This window comes from Mus musculus, chromosome 10 (genome assembly GCF_000001635.26).
Source record: "Mus musculus strain C57BL/6J chromosome 10, GRCm38.p6 C57BL/6J".
NCBI lineage: Eukaryota > Metazoa > Chordata > Mammalia > Rodentia > Muridae > Mus > Mus musculus.
In genome coordinates, this window is record NC_000076.6 from 74,124,642 (window position 1) to 74,142,406 (window position 17,765).

General features: G+C 39.4%; 1 protein-coding gene and 1 long non-coding RNA gene across 36 annotated transcripts in view; one reads left to right on the forward strand and one right to left on the reverse strand.

Moving 5' to 3' along the window:
- The window catches only part of Pcdh15 (protocadherin 15), a 1,553,555-nt gene that overhangs the window by 1,028,365 nt on the left and 507,425 nt on the right, over positions 1–17,765 (forward strand). The window lies entirely within an intron of this gene.
- Gm40691 lies at positions 2,903–12,576 on the reverse strand. The gene is made up of 3 exons (XR_871828.2): positions 12,213–12,576; positions 10,281–10,385; positions 2,903–3,237 (listed from the first exon to the last, which is right to left on the reverse strand). It is a non-coding gene; the product is annotated as a predicted gene, 40691 (long non-coding RNA).

A 17,765-nucleotide genomic window follows, 5' to 3' on the forward strand; every position in this document is an offset into this window, starting at 1 on the left:
GTACCACATTTTCTGTATCCATTCCTCTATTGAGGGACATCTAGGTTCTTTCTAGCTTCTGGCTATTATAAATAAGGCTACTATGAACATAGTGGAGCATGTGTCCTTATAACCTAATTTCTTTGTGAGTTTGGGTCTAATTGTTTTATGATCTATTTATTATAACCACCCTCTCTAAATCAGGTGCAACCCAGAGGTGGGGGTATAGTAGGTGCATCTTGGCTAATAACTCAAAATTATCAAATTACTATGTATTCCTTCAAATGATAAAACATTCTGAATTCTGTATTTATAGTAGATTGTCTGATTAGTTGTTAAGATACATAACTGAAGTGGAAATGTAAAGGTTCTTTGAAGAGATGATTGGACAGTGTTTTGCTGGGGCAAACATGTGAAAGGACATTTTGTTAAAGTGGACACAGGTGTGAAAGGCTAAGGTAGATTCATGAAGGAACATTTCACTGAAGTAAACATAGAAAAGAGGGTGTTCGGCTAAAGCAACCATGTGAAAGGACATGTGATGAAGGATTCTTTGCTAACAACATGCATATATTGGTCCACCTTACATTGTGTAGTTGAGCTGCAATTGTCAGGACTTCATAGAGAGAAATGCACCAAAAAATTCTAGTGGTGTATTGCAGTTTCTTGTCGTTTCCTCTTTGGACTCAGGCTGGTTGGATGCACATATTGAGGCAAGATATGTGATGAGGCAAGAACCACAATGAGGTGAGACATGTGCCTCATGAGGACACATGATATTTGGAGGATATATAGGACTCCATGGAGTAGCAGAGACAAAACTTGGCTTGCTGGTACAGCTAGCTGTGTAACACTTGTGGGTCTTGCATCTTCATCTTTATTTATCTTCATTTCCTTAAGAGAGGCATAGCCAAGAACTCCTCTTGGTGTTCTTGTTGGTCCTCCCTGCTCAAGTGAGCTGAGGCTGAGGCCTGACTGTCTCTGCTAGGTTGTGTCATCACTGCCCCTAACACAACTCTATTGAACCAGACTGTTGTTGGTGTATCCATGAGTGTTTGTGAATGGATCAGCTGCCACTGCCAGTTAATCTGTGAACTGAATTGTAGATTTCCAGACACCACAGATAAGAGTAGCTCCAAAGAAGCTTTCCAAACAGGTTCACTTCACCCATATCCTTTTTTTCCAATACCTCTGGTGGATGATGTGCTACAAGAGAGGTTAAAGTATTTAATGACCATCATTAAAAATAAGGTTTAAAAAAATTAAAGTTAGTGAGCAGGGGAAAGGGGGATGGGATAGGGAGGTTTTCAGAGGGGACATGAAGAAAGGGGATAAAATTTTCAATGTAAATAAAGAAAACATCTAATAAAAAATAAAATAAAATCAAAGTTAATCTCTCTCTCTCTCTCTCTCACACACACACACACACACACACACACAAATTAAAGTTACACATAAGTGTGTTGTGTAACAATTTCCTCCAAGATAAGCAACCCATCATTAAGTTCAGGAAGTAAGTAACTCAGAAGCTTCAGGAAGTTCCTAAAACTGAACAGATTCTCTAAACCTTGCCTTTCCCAAGCTTATGCAAGAAGTAAGAACTGCTAAGAAACACTCTCAGATAAACTGAGCTACCTGGAAGAAGCAGAGACAGACAGCCTAGCTGCCTAAAAGTAGCTCAGGCCAACTGACCTACCTAGCAGAGACATTTTCCAATCTGTTTGGCTGCCTGAGAATTTTCTCCAGTCTTCTAGTTTTTGTGAGCAGGCACTAATATTCTTGTGGGCCTCTGATGGTGCATCCGTATTTGATCATTTCTGTTCCTATAAGTAACCTCTCACCCATATTCTTGTAAGATAGGGTTCATCATGTTGAACTTCATTGATACGCTTAATATTATTTATGGTTGGCTCCTTCTCTGAGATGTGTAGACATTTTATTTGTATCTATCCCCAGGAACCAGCATCATACAGTCAATAAAACCTTATGTATCTTTCTTTTGTTTTGAAAACAGACTATAAATTGGGCAGCTCTTTTCATTTTAGGATAATGTAATGTGTAGGTTATAGGAAGTCAGAGTGAGGTCAAAATATTGTGAAAATCACACACAATAAAAATTCAGTTACTTGAACTACTTGTATGTTTGAAATTGTAATAAATTTTTAAAGGATTTCTAGTACCGTAATAGCCCTCGAAGCAAAACATCTGAAACCATTTTACAATAATGGATATACCTTGACTTTTTAATATTTTAGAGAGCTACGGTGTTCAACTGGAAGTGTTTCTGAATGCTCTTAAGATTCTTATTTTATTACTGGAAAACTTTATCTGACTATTAAACCAAAGCACATTGCATATAAACGTCATTGACTTGGTTTTGTTGTAATATCTTAAGTTTATTGTAAGCCAAGATGAGTTTCTTGCTTCAGTCAAGTCAATTTAATTTAATAAAAGGAAAATAAGACATAGAAATAAAAACCATCACTAAATGAAGATTACTTCTGGTTTAGCTCAGGTTGGAGAATCTACTGGAAAAAAGAAAAGCAATGAATTGTCCATTAGTGAGAGTTAGATTAGTGAGACACACAACAGAATTCAACTTTATGTAGGCTCTATCCTTCTCCCAGTAGTCAAGGGCTGAATCTCCTGCAAGCTCCATTGCTGTAAAGTGTAGGCAGAAGACAGCAGGTATTACATAGTTATAACATTAGGGCATCTCATAGTTGGTGTGAGGCCAACCAAACCTAGAACATGGCTTCAAGAAAAAGATTTCAGTCCATATCTAAAACATAAGTAGTGATAATACAGAAGAAAAAATTAGTAGGGAAAAACGGGTATTGTAGAATATTTGATCACATTGTGAACCCCAAGATTGTGAACTTGAAAACCTTTGATTGTCATGATTCGGCTCAGCCCTACCATATACCATTAACCCAAGAGCTTTCTGTTTATTGTAAACAAGTAGTTGTGGTGTGGTTCAGCCCAAGCACACACCTGTAGTGGAAGACCTTTGGGTAAACAAGAGCTAAATAAGGTCGATGACAGGTCAAAAGGCAGAGCAAGGAACCAGCTGACAGGAATGGAAGTAAACAGAAAGGATGGTCTTTGAGCTGAAAAGTATTTAAGACAGCATGGCGAAGGAGAGAGAGGGTTTTGCCTTCTGGGATGTCAGTGGAGTAGGGAGGTCAGCTGGCATCTTCTCTGATTCTCTGACTTAGCAGGTTTTCACCCCAGCATATAGCTCCTCAGTCTTCATTGCTAAAAAAAAAAAAAAAAAAAAAAATCAAACTTTTGGAATTTTGGTTTTTAAAGAAACACATAGGCAATAATAAGTCTATGAGTAAAGGCCTTGGTGGTACAAAACCCATGACTATAAATGTCAGTGAGTCTAGGGCTTAGGGGGCTGTTAAGCTGGAGCTGGTAGGAAAAGATAAAAGAGAAGTTTCATAAGGAATTCAAAGATTTTAGACTCGCTGTTGAAATCATTGAGAGGTACTGTGGACTGTATAAAAGAGGAAGGAATTCATGTATGCTTTAACAAAATGAGAGAGAGAGAGAGAGAGAGAGAGAGAGAGAGAGAGAGAGAGAGAGAAAGAGATTGATTGATTATGATGGTACCATATCTAGCCCCTCTGTCTCTGTGCTCTGCTCCTATAAGAGGCATTTCCAAATTGCCCGCATCCGCTCTGCACCACTGTATAGGATAAATTCTCAAAATAGCCCATGAATGACATCCCCAAAGCGCCAAATGGTGGTCATGAGCAATAAGAAGAAATGTGGTTTCTATCTGTGCAATGAAATTGTGAAAATGTTTTGTTCTAATTATCACTTTTCACTACTTCCCTTTCTGACATTGCTCTGGCAGGGGTGGGCAGCTCACAGCCTGCAGTCCTTATGCACTACAGAAAAACTACAAATCTGGTCCAACACAAAATCAAGGGATTGCTTAGAACAGTCAGAGATGTTTGTCTCTTTGTTTTTGCAGGTGTTTGTTTGGCTGTTTTTTCAGGATGGTTGTGTGGAGTTGGAGTGAACCTTATTGTACCTTAGTGGTAATATCTTATCCCTATGTGAAAAGATTGGGCATGACCACAAGAGGGTGTAATTTTGGGAAAACTGACCTGAAAGCCTAGTCTGACACTCAAGGGTGGGGTAGATGTATATGCAACCAAACTTAGCATAGCTTTTACTTGGCTGATCATCAGTCTGCTTTTGTTAAGACATTAATTATAACAAGTAAGGCTTAAGCATCAACTGCTGTATTATATCTTTTCCCCAAGATGTAATGAATTTAGCAAACAAAAGTTCTGACATTATTTCAATGACAATGGACTTATTGAAAGTCTTCACCTGAGCATATTTCTTAGATTTCTGCTGTCGACACGGGTATAGGATAGATATGTATATTTGCTGGAAAACCCTGGGAAGAAGGTAGGGAGGGTAGCTCAGAGAAGACAGAGACCTGCTTCAGTTAAAAGACAAGATTGCTGGGTTTAGCCAGCGATAATACAAGAGGCCAAACTGAATTTGATCATAGGATAATGAATGACTCTTAACATACATCATTATCAAGAATTTCATGAGACATGTTGCTACAAAAACGTGAATTCAGCTGGAAATGTACCGAATTTAGTAGTCATAAGTTCAGGCTGTTCTCATGGTGCTGGAAGCTCTACAGAGCTGTTTCAACCTTATACAAGGAGCTGAGTTAATACCAATCCACATCAGTTAGTTTAGGACCAATGGCTGCACCCCTGACCCACTTGAGTAGAGCTTTAATGAACTGGTTCCTCCAGCTGCCCTACTTCCTGAGGACAAAGTCTAGAGAGATACTCTGTCCTCTGCTGGCTCTCCTATGAAATGGGATCAGGTGGCTGCCCTGGTTTCCTGGATGGTAGGTTTTTTTTTTGTTTTCCGGGTTCCTAGGGAATGCTTAATATATTCTACTCAGCTCTCTGCTTTGTTACCAACATCTTTTGTTGCCTTAATGGTTCATTTTCTACCTTTGTATATGTTATAGGAAACTTGAAACATATGGCTGAGATGACTGTACAATTCAAAAGGAAATTTTTACACTGAACTTCTTGAAGATTTTTCTTTCTTCATCTTTTGGAAATTAAAAAGAACAATTGAATATGTGCACATATTCAGTGCATATAGTTTGTCTGCAGAGACCTGAGTGAAAATAAGGAGATTATGGCAATCACTGACTCATAGTTAAAAAGAGAGAGGGAGATAAATATAACAGTAGAGTTTACATACAAAATACCAGTTTCAGAAATATTTACTTAAATAACCATAAATGGTATTTACATAGGGAGCTTTATCAGTTATCTCCTTAGCAATGAGGAACTAAGTCAAAAGAAATTGCAACTAGCTTGCTTCACAAAATAGAAAATCACATAGATCAGACACTTCAAAATATGAACACTCAAATCTGAACAGACACTATGAAACAACACTGGCCTATTTTCAAAGATCTTCTAAACTGGTAGAAGTCCAGATTCTTTCTATCGTTATTGATTTTAATGATGGGAACTTCCTAAGTAATTTTCTTTAATCAAGTATTTGGCTAAGCAACGCATACCATACAGAGACTTAAATGTTCAACGACACTAGTTTGTTATTTTACTGTTGTTACAATTTCTATTTTGTATGTTTTCTCATTGATTACAGTCTTAATGCAGTTGGAGTTCTAGAATTGGGTTCTTCGTGTGCACAACATGTGTACTTTCATCCCCAGCTCCGTGTTGGGTTCTAGGGCACCCTACAACACATAATACTGTTTAATAACTTTAGTTGCTATATTTTTCATATAAACTGGTACATGATTACTACCTTTCACCTATCGTAAATGAAACACCAGGCATCCTATAATTTGAAATATTGGCTTTACCTGAAATATAATATTGAAACTAAAATATAAACTATGTGTCAAAAATTCTTCATGAAATCCAGGAAACATGGCTCAGTAACAGAGCATTTTTTTAACATGTACAAGGCTCTGGTTCACTGGACAATATTGGGTGAGGTCTGTGGGGGATGGCCTCCTTCATGAATCTGTATTTAAATACTGACTTCTGTACTATATCTCACAGTTAGAGCAGACACGCCATTCACAACAGGCCAAGTCTGTCCCCATTCTTCTCATTCTTAGAATTGCTGAGTATCTTTTGTTTCATTGGCTCTCTTAACCTAAGTATTAGTGTGACAAGTCTGGAGTCTCCTGCAATGTTTCTGTTAGTGTTTTGTTAAACTCATAGATTAATGTTAATACTGTTGGCTAAGGTATAAACCTACATTTTTGTTCTTCTCATCTCACGCCATCACACCATGGCATAGCTTTTGCTGTGTTTAGGCTATCGCACACAGTGCTGCATCGTTTGCTAAATCTGTGTGGCTCAGCTTCTGTTAGCTTTTGCAGCTCATAGACACAACTTGTTAGATGTGAGGCAGATTGCTGTTGCTATTACAGTCAGGATTCTTTTGGGATTTTTTTTCTTAATTTAAAACCTGGAATGTAATACAGTTGTACATTTTGAACTGTGTATTATATATGTCACTTCCAAATCCATAATTAAAAAAACAACAACAACAACAAAAAAACAAACAACAATAAAAGAAACAAAAGAAAACACTGTTCTCTTTCGTTCTCAAATTGAAAAATCTCTTGATATGGAAAGCGTAATCAATCCACTCTTCTTTTTTTTAAAAAAACACAATCAATGTACTTTTTTTAACTTAATTTTTCCTTATTTTTATTTTTTAAATGTATTTATTTTATGTATGTGAATACACTGTTGCTGTCTTCGGACAGAAGAGGGCATCAGGTCCCATTACAGATGGTTGTGAGCCACCATGTGGTTGCTGGGAATTGAACTCAGGACCTCTGGAAGAGCAGTCAGTGCTCTTAACTGCTGGACCATTTCTCCAGCTCAGTATACATTTATTTTTAAAAATTGCTTACTTAAATAAATAAGGTAACACCTTGAAACTGTAGTTTGGAAGTAAATGTATGAACTATTACTGTATCTTCAAGGACTCTCCTGTTTTCATTTTCCTCTAGAAGTCTGTGTATTGTGTGTTTTATCAAGAAAGTAACCAGCATTATTTGGAAAAAGGTAAAAGCCGGACTCCAAGTAATTTGTTCCAACAAGAGAGCATTCCCTCGCAATTATTAACATAAATGTTAACACTGTGAAAGCTTTTAATATCTACAAGAAGTATGAATTGTGATAGTTTCTGTGAGACTATTTCGCAAACACACAATTGCCTTTGAACTCTTGCTTCCAGAACTCCACTCTCAAACAAAGGCTAAAGAAATAAATGAAAACTCAGGGCCGTGTGGAAAGCCAAGATCACTGTGCATCTTGCCTTGCATTGTCAGGAAGGAGATGGGGTGTGCTTTGCAGAAAGGTTATTCTAGTTTTATTTCTTGCTTGCTTGTGTACATGTAGAGCTAGATGCAAAGCCCCATCATAGCCAGCCCCTGAAACTCCTGAGAGCAGCGATTGTTAGCCCAGCTTGTACTCTGCTACTTCAATGATGGGCTTCTGTGTAGATCTCATTTTACCAGAAAATCAGTTTACACGCAATTGTGGTTATGAGATTCCAAGTCTAGGAAACAGACAAGCAAGCAAGCAAGCAAGCAAAGTGTGTGAGAGTTTGGTTTTCCAAAGACTGCAAAGTAAACAGGTGAGCACATTGAAAGCAGCTCTGGAAGTAAATTCTGCTTTATAGTTTGAACAAGTGGCTGAAGGGGCATGTGGTACAAACCAACTGTGCTAGAGAAGCAAGTGCTTTGCCAAGGTAGCATGTGTGCCTCCTGTGATGTGTTCCTGGGAGTGCATCCTTCCTCAGCTCTAAGTTCTTATCTTCAGTAGGATGGATTTAGTGCAAAGCCTGCAACAGATACCACTGTAGTTTAAACAATCAAACAAACAGCAAGCCCTCTACAGAATCCACTCTAGTTTGTTTAAGCAGAATAAATAGCTCAGATATTGTTGGAAAGGCTGAAGCAAGAGATTATTTGGACAAACTCCCACCCTAACATAATGAGCCAATACAGGAAATGCTGCTTTTCTTACAATACAGAAGTAAAGAATAAGAAAGTTGTTTGTTTTTTTGTCTTGTTTTGTTTTGTTTTTGTCTCAAACCCAAGGTTCTCAGCACATTCACTACTATCCATTTTTGAAAAACACAGACAACTGACATCAGTGTGCACCTTTGGGGTGACAAGACTTCTCCTCAGGAGATGTAACACACACACAGCAGCTCCCCCAGAGAGCCAAGAACAGACCAAAGTACAGATACCCCCAAAGCCCAAACTTGGTGAAACAATGAGTTTGGGGGGTTACTTATAGGAACACGGGGGGAACTTTACTCTGCTCTGTCTCGAGCAGAAATGACTCAAGAACAGCTGCATCACCAAAGCCCACCCTAGCATAAGTGACAGTTCACAGAAACCTGAAAACATTGAGCACACTGGGCAGCCTACAGCTTGCTAAACAGATTGAAGAGAGTTTCTTCCAAGTGATCTAAACGTCTTCCAAGCAGCTCAGCTTATTTCTGCTGCATGCAGGAAGCGGGTTTGGTATGAGCCTTCCTTGCAGCTTTTCTGAGAGGGACTTTGAGCAACTTGGCTTGTTTATTTCTGGGAAAAAGAGGCCTTGTGAATTGTGGTCAGTTTCAGGGGCTTCCTGAAGACCTTTGAATTATTTACCTACTTATTTAAGCAACTTCCCAACAGAATGGAAGGTTTTAATCTGGGAAGCAAAAAATTTTGTATAGTACGCAGGGTACAATACATCTTGCAAAAAAGCTCCTTTAAAAATATTTATTTCTCTTTATTTATTTATTTAATTATGGAGTACGGAACTAAGATTGTCTTGAAGAACAGCAATCCTTTTAGTCACTGATCCATCTCTGGCCTTACAAATGGAAAATGGAATAATACATTTCCGTTGGACTCTCAATTTTAGAATATCTAAAGGCTTAGCAATAGTGAATCAATGTCTATCTTGTAGAAATGCTTTCAAGAAAATATGATAAAAGGGTTATGTAGTACATGGAGAGATATTGCAAGGAATTCAAAATTGTCACAATTTTAGAAGGCTTGTTGGTGTTTACCTTGACATATGTAATGCCATTTGTAGAGTATGTTTGTGCTTCATTTTATTTCTGTGTATTTAATCATTTATTTATAAAATGACAATTGTTTAGAATTAAACTCATTTTTAAAAACACAACTGGGTTAAGTAAAGTTCTTTCAAAGAACAATTCCAACGAACATATTAAATAGGAAAACAAGGCATTATTCAAGGTTATTTCAACAATGGGAAAAAACTGCTTACCTCTTTGAAAATAATGGGCAAGAGGGTTTTTCTTCTGGGATGAAGTAAGTCATAGGTAAGGGCTGGGAGGAATTTGGGTATGGTTGGTCCATGTGATTAAATCATCTGCCTTTTTTATCATTGCTTGTGAAAATATTTTCTCTCCTTCCATCCAAACTCATATATAAAAAATTAAAATGGTCTTTCTGATTTTCTCAAGCTGATGTCTGTACAGTTCTTGACAAAGGCATTCCTGAATTATAAACCCGGAAGGAGATTGAGAGAATATTTATCTTGAAAAGGAAATCAGAAAAATGTTTGTTTGGTTTTTTTTTTTTTTGTCGTTTTTTTTTTTTTTTTTTTTTTTTTTGGTGGGGGAGGGGAGTCGTACAATGTTTTGCAAAGCCATTCTAGTGGAAGTTGGAGACTGCAGGCAAGACGCTTGCTTGAACCTTAGCACCTGAGCCCACGTTGTGCTCAATTGACTTTTCAGTGTGAGTCAGAAGCAGTTGTTGAGAAATCCCCAAATAGAAGCACTATTATACAAAAACTAAAATATAAATGAAAAGAAACAAGACAAAATTAAATCATAGATAAATTCTCCTAGTATTATCTGGGTGTTTTCTACTCATTTGGAAATAACAGACTGGAACAGAGACACATCATTTTCATCTGGTCTTCTCAAACACCTTCCAGTCAACAGTTATCACTTGAACCCTGACCCTCTTCACAGCAGCAGCTGAGTCTCTTGATGCTTGCATTTGATTGGGTTATGCGACTGTTTGACATGACATATATATCAGTGCAGGCACTTGCCTCTCTGTGCTCTTTATTAGCACATTAAACTCTGGAATGAAAACATGGCCTTTCCCTGTGCATGTCATGCTACCTTTTAACTGTGAAACTGATTTCAAAAGGCTGTAATTAAAGTGCTAAACGACAGCGATGTGGGAGCCCCTGTGTCAGTACCTTTGATCTCTCTGCCTGGAAATGCTAATGGACGCATGTATTTAGGGTGAGTGCAGATCTAGAGTTGTCTGGAGCTCTTGGCCATCCTGAACTTGGTCATATGAGCTGTAAGAAAAAAAAAAAGCATTATAAGAAAAAGATCATAAGAGTTATGTTAAAGCAAATATGTCATCTATACACAGGAGACATCCAGGGAATGAGTAGCTCTCAAAGAGGCAGGTGAAGTCAGTTTATGTACTATCTTACACGAATTGAGGTGCATGACAACACAAAGCAGAAACAGTAACCTGAATACAAAACAGAGTGGTGGCAGGTGATGACCGAGGACCAAGGCTTGAGGAATGGCTCCACACAGGCACCTCAAGTTGTGTTCAGTGACTTAGCTCCTAGAATTTTCCTATATCTCTTTCTTTTACTTTAAATTAAATTTTATAGTTACCCTATGGTGATAGGTTTCACGATGGCATTTTTAGACACATAAGTCATTGTACTCTCTTGTCATTCTCACTCAGTGTAGTCCTCTGCCCAGCTCTATAGTAGAAAATATTAAATATTCCTGGCCCAGGGCTTCTTCTCCATCTTAGGCCATTTATGTTCCCAGGTGAAAGATACACACAGCCTTTAGAGTTTTAAATAGCCTCAGGCATTTATGTTCTATGTTCCTTCTGGTGGCTTCTTCTTGCTCCGTTCTTCCTCATGGTTGTCCCTCCAAGCCCATGGAACCTCAACCCCACCTTTTTCAAGTATCCAGCTATTGGCTGTCAGCATCTTTATTAGCCAATCAGAATTAACTTGGGGGCAGGGTCCCAGGGGCAACTGCAGGTTCCAGGTCTTGCGGGCAGCATTACAATAGACAGTAAAAGACAAAACCTCAACACAGCTCTTGCTGGTCCATTTCCTTTCTCATAGCCCATACCCCAACCCCACTTCCCTATAATACACACCCCATTAGTCTCTCCCTCCCCACCATTTAAACTTTCATTTTCATGTCTTGGAATGACATGATAGCAACTCTCTTACAGCATGCAACCCCTCCACCACCTCTCTCTCTCTCTCTCTCTCTCTCTCTCTCTCTCTCTCACACACACACACACACACACACACACACACACACATACATCTAAATTCCTCAGATAAGAGCAAACAGCCTTCATTTGCTGTTTAGTTCTCTGAATCAGCAGAACTCTTTTGTGAACACACAGAAGTCAGAGGACAACTGGCAGATGCAAACTTTGGTCTTCAAGCTTTGGGAAACCACTTTACCCAGCTAAAGCCAATAGAAATCCTTTTAAAAAAATATCAGTATCTCAGCCTCAGCAGCAGCGGTCGCCATCTGGGTTCCGGGACTCCGCGGGACCTAGGAAATTAGTCTGAACAGGTTAGAGGGTGCACCAGAGAACCGGACAGCTTCTGGGACGGGCGGAAGCACAGAGCCGCTGAGGCAGCAGCCTGGGCGGGCCGCAGATAACCGGCCACCATCCGGACCAGAGGACAGGTGTCCGCCTGGCTCGGGAGACGGCCTCGGCCTCAGGAGCAGCGGTCACCATCTTGGTTCCGGGACTCCCTGGAACTTAGGATTTTAGTCTGCACAGGTGAGAGTCTGCACCACAGAAGCTGACAGCTTCTGGGAACTGCCAAAGCAACACAGCTTCTGAGAGAGGCCCTGTTTCGGGCCTTCTTCTTCGACCAGGAGGAGGTCCAAAAACAAGATATCTGCGCACCTTCCCTGTAAGAGAGCTTGCCAGCAGAGAGTGCTCTGAGCACTGAAACTCAGAGGAGAGAATCTGTCTCCCAGGTCTGCTGATAGACGGTAACAGAATCACCAGAAGAACAATCTCTAAACAGAGTCAACTATAACTACTAACTCCAGAGATTACCAGATGGCGAAAGGTAAACGTAGGAATCCTACTAACAGGAACCAAGACCACTCACCATCATCAGAACCCAGTACTCCCACTTCGCCCAGTCCAGGGCACCCCAACACACCCGAAAACCTAGACCTAGATTTAAAAGCATATCTCATGATGATGGTAGAGGACATCAAGAAGGACTTTAATAAATCACTTAAAGAAATACAGGAGAACACTGCTAAAGAGTTACAAGTCCTTAAAGAAAAACAGGAAAACACAATCAAACAGGTAGAAGTCCTTACAGAAAAAGAGGAAAAAACATACAAACAGGTGATGGAAATGAACAAAACCATACTAGACCTAAAAAGGGAAGTAGAAACAATAAAGAAAACTCAAAGTGAGGCAACACTGGAGATAGAAACCCTAGGAAAGAAATCTGGAACCATAGATTTGAGCATCAGCAACAGAATACAAGAGATGGAAGAGAGAATCTCAGGTGCAGAAGATTCCATAGAGAACATCGGCACAACAATCAAAGAAAATGGAAAATGCAAAAAGATCCTAACTCAAAATATCCAGGAAATCCAGGACACAATGAGAAGACCAAACCTACGGATAATAGGAGTGGATGAGGATGAAGATTTTCAACTCAAAGGACCAGCAAACATCTTCAACAAAATTATTGAAGAAAACTTCCCAAATATAAAGAAAGAGATACCTATGAACATACAAGAAGCCTACAGAACTCCAAATAGACTGGACCAGAAAAGAAATTCCTCCCGACACATAATAATCAAAACAACAAATGCACTAAATAAAGATAGAATACTAAAAGCGGTAAGGGAAAAAGGTCAAGTAACATACAAAGGCAAGCCTATCAGAATTACACCAGATTTTTCACCAGAGACTATGAAAGCCAGAAGAGCCTGGACAGATGTTATACAGACACTAAAAGAACACAAATTCCAGCCCAGGCTACTATACCCAGCCAAACTCTCAATTACCATAGATGGAGAAACCAAAGTATTCCACGACAAAACCAAATTCTCACATTATCTCTCCACGAATCCAGCCCTTCAAAGGGTAATAACAGAAAAAAACCAATACAAGAACGGGAACAATGCCCTAGAAAAAACAAGAAGGTAATCCCTCAACAAACCTAAAAGAAGACAGCCACAAGAACAGAATGCCAACTTTAACAACAAAAATAACAGGAAGCAACAATTACTTTTCCTTAATATCTCTTAACATCAATGGTCTCAACTCCCCAATAAAAAGACATAGACTAACAAACTGGCTACACAAACAAACCCAACATTTTGCTGTTTACAGGAGACACATCTCAGAGAAAAAGATAGACACTACCTCAGAATAAAAGGCTGGAAAACAATTTTCCAAGCAAATGGTATGAAGAAACAAGCTGGAGTAGCCATCCTAATATCTGATAAGATTGACTTCCAACCCAAAGTCATCAAAAAAGACAAGGAGGGGCACTTTGTTCTCATCAAAGGTAAAATCCTCCAAGAGGAACTCTCAATTCTGAATATCTATGCGCCAAATACAAGGGCAGCCACATTCATTAAAGAAACTTTAGTAAAGCTCAAAGCACACATTGCACCTCACACAATAATAGTGGGAGACTTCAACACACCACTTTCACCAATGGACAGATCATGGAAACAGAAACTAAACAGGGACACACTGAAACTAACAGAAGTGATGAAACAAATGGATCTGACAGATATCTACAGAACATTTTATCCTAAAACAAAAGGATATACCTTCTTCTCAGCACCTCATGGTACCTTCTCCAAAATTGACCACATAATAGGTCACAAAACAGGCCTCAACAGATTCAAAAATATTGAAATTGTCCCATGTATCCTATCAGACCACCATGGCCTAAGACTGATCTTCAATAACAACATAAATAATGGAAAGCCAACATTCACGTGGAAACTGAACAACACTCTTCTCAATGATACCTTGGTCAAGGAAGGAATAAAGAAAGAAATTAAAGACTTTTTAGAGTTTAATGAAAATGAAGCCACAAAGTACCCAAACCTTTGGGACACAATGAAAGCATTTCTAAGAGGGAAACTCATAGCTCTGAGTGCCTCCATAAAGAAACGGGAGAGAGCACATACTAGCAGCTTGACAACACATCTAAAAGCTCTAGAAAAAAAGGAAGCAAATTCACCCAAGAGGAGTAGACGGCAGGAAATAATCAAACTCAGGGGTGAAATCAACCAAGGGGAAACAAGAAGAACTATTCAAAGAATTAACCAAACGAGGAGTTGGTTCTTTGAGAAAATCAACAAGATAGATAAACCCTTAGCTAGACTCACTAGAGGGCACAGAGACAAAATCCTAATTAACAAAATCAGAACTGAAAAGGGAGACATAACAACAGATCCTGAAGAAATCCAAAACACCATCAGATCCTTCTACAAAAGGCTATACTCAACAAAACTGGAAAACCTGGACAAAATGGACAAATTTCTGGACAGATACCAGGTACCAAAGTTGAATCAGGATCAAGTTGACCTTCTAAACAGTCCCATATCCCCTAAAGAAATAGAAGCAGTTATAAATAGTCTCCCAGCCAAAAAAAGCCCAGGACCAGACGGGTTTAGTGCAGAGTTCTATCAGACCTTCAAAGAAGATCTAATTCCAGTTCTGCACAAACTTTTTCACAAGATAGAAGTAGAAAGTACTCTACCCAACTCATTTTATGAAGCCACTATTACTCTGATACCTAAACCACAGAAAGATCCAACAAAGATAGAGAACTTCAGACCAATTTCTCTTATGAATATCGATGCAAAAATCCTCAATAAAATTCTCGCTAACCGAATCCAAGATCACATTAAAGCAATCATCCATCCTGACCAAGTAGGTTTTATTCCAGGAATGCAGGGATGGTTTAATATACGAAAATCCATCAATGTAATCCACTATATAAACAAACTCAAAGACAAAAACCACATGATCATCTCGTTGGATGCAGAAAAAGCATTTGACAAGATCCAACACCCATTCATGATAAAAGTTCTGGAAAGATCAGGAATTCAAGGCCCATACCTAAACATGATAAAAGCAATCTACAGCAAACCAGTAGCCAACATCAAAGTAAATGGAGAGAAGCTGGAAGCAATCCCACTAAAATCAGGGACTAGACAAGGCTGCCCACTTTCTCCCTACCTTTTCAACATAGTACTTGAAGTATTAGCCAGAGCAATTCGACAACAAAAGGAGATCAAGGGGATACAAATTGGAAAGGAGGAAGTCAAAATATCACTTTTTGCAGATGATATGATAGTATATATAAGTGACCCTAAAAATTCCACCAGAGAACTCCTAAACCTGATAAACAGCTTCGTGAAGTAGCTGGATATAAAATTAACTCAAACAAGTCAATGGCCTTTCTCTACACAAAGAATAAACAGGCTGAGAAAGAAATTAGGGAAACAACACCCTTCTCAATAGTCACAAATAATATAAAATATCTCGGCGTGACTCTAACTAAGGAAGTGAAAGATCTGTATGATAAAAACTTCAAGTCTCTGAAGAAAGAAATTAAAGAAGATCTCAGAAGATGGAAAGATCTCCCATGCTCATGGATTGGCAGGATCAATATTGTAAAAATGGCTATCTTGCCAAAAGCAATCTACAGATTCAATGCAATCCCCATCAAAATTCCAACTCAATTCTTCAATGAATTAGAAGGAGCAATTTGCAAATTCATCTGGAATAACAAAAAACCTAGGATAGCAAAAACTCTTCTCAAGGATAAAAGAACCTCTGGTGGAATCACCATGCCGGACCTAAAGCTTTACTACAGAGCAATTGTGGTAAAAACTGCATGGTACTGGTATAGAGACAGACAAGTAGACCAATGGAATAGAATTGAAGACCCAGAAATGAACCCACACACCTATGGTCACTTGATCTTCGACAAGGGAGCTAAAACCATCCAGTGGAAGAAAGACAGCATTTTCAACAAATGGTGCTGGCACAACTGGTTGTTATCATGTAGAAGAATGCGAATCGATCCATACTTATCTCCTTGTACTAAGGTCAAATCTAAATGGATCAAAGAACTTCACATAAAACCAGAGACACTGAAACTTATAGAGGAGAAAGTGGGGAAAAGCCTTGAAGATATGGGCACAGGGGAAAAATTCCTGAACAGAACAGCAATGGCTTGTGCTGTAAGATCGAGAATTGACAAATGGGACCTAATGAAACTCCAAAGTTTCTGCAAGGCAAAAGACACCGTCAATAAGACAAAGAGACCACCAACAGATTGGGAAAGGATCTTTACCTATCCTAAATCAGATAGGGGACTAATATCCAACATATATAAAGAACTCAAGAAGGTGGACTTCAGAAAATCAAACAACCCCATTAAAAAATGGGGCTCAGAACTGAACAAAGAATTCTCACCTGAGGAATACCGAATGGCAGAGAAGCACCTGAAAAAATGTTCAACATCCTTAATCATCAGGGAAATGCAAATCAAAACAACCCTAAGATTCCACCTCACACCAGTCAGAATGTCTAAGATCAAAAATTCAGGTGACAGCAGATGCTGGCGAGGATGTGGAGAAAGAGGAACACTCCTCCATTGTTGGTGGGATTGCAGGCTTGTACAACCACTCTGGAAATCCGTCTGGCGGTTCCTCAGAAAATTGGACATAGTACTACCGGAGGATCCAGCAATACCTCTCCTGGGCATATATCCAGAAGATGCCCCAACTGGTAAGAAGGACACATGCTCCACTATGTTCATAGCAGCATTATTTATAATAGCCAGAAGCTGGAAAGAACCCAGATGCCCCTCAACAGAGGAATGGATACAGAAAATGTGGTACATCTACACAATGGAGTACTACTCAGCTATTAAAAAGAATGAATTTATGAAATTCCTAGCCAAATGGATGGACCTGGAGGGCATCATCCTGAGTGAGGTAACACATTCACAAAGGAACTCACACAATGTGTACTCACTGATAAGTGGATATTAGCCCAAAACCTAGGATACCCAAGATATAAGATACAATTTCCTAAACACATGAAACTCAAGAAAAATGAAGACTGAAGTGTGGACACTATGCCCCTCCTTAGAAGTGGGAACAAAACACCCTTGGAAGGAGTTACAGAGACAAAGTTTGGAGCTGAGATTAAAGGGTGGACCATGTAGAGACTGCCTTATCCAGGGATCCACCCCATAATCAGCATCCAAACGCTGACACCATTGCATACACTAGCAAGATTTTATCGAAAGGACCCAGATGTAGCTGTCTCTTGTGAGACTATGCCGGGGCCTAGCAAACACAGAAGTGGATGCCCACAGTCAGCTAATGGATGGATCACAGGGCTCCCAATGGAGGAGCTAGAGAAAGTACCCAAGGAGCTAAAGGGATCTGCAACCCTATAGGTGGATCAACATTATGAACTAACCAGTACCCCGGAGCTCTTGACTCTAGCTGCATATGTATCAAAAGATGGCCTAGTCGGCCATCACTGGAAAGAGAGGCCCATTGGACACACAAACTTTATATGCCCCAGAACAGGGTAACGCCAGGGCCAAAAAGGGGGAGTGGGCGGGTAGGGGAGTGGGGGTGGGTGG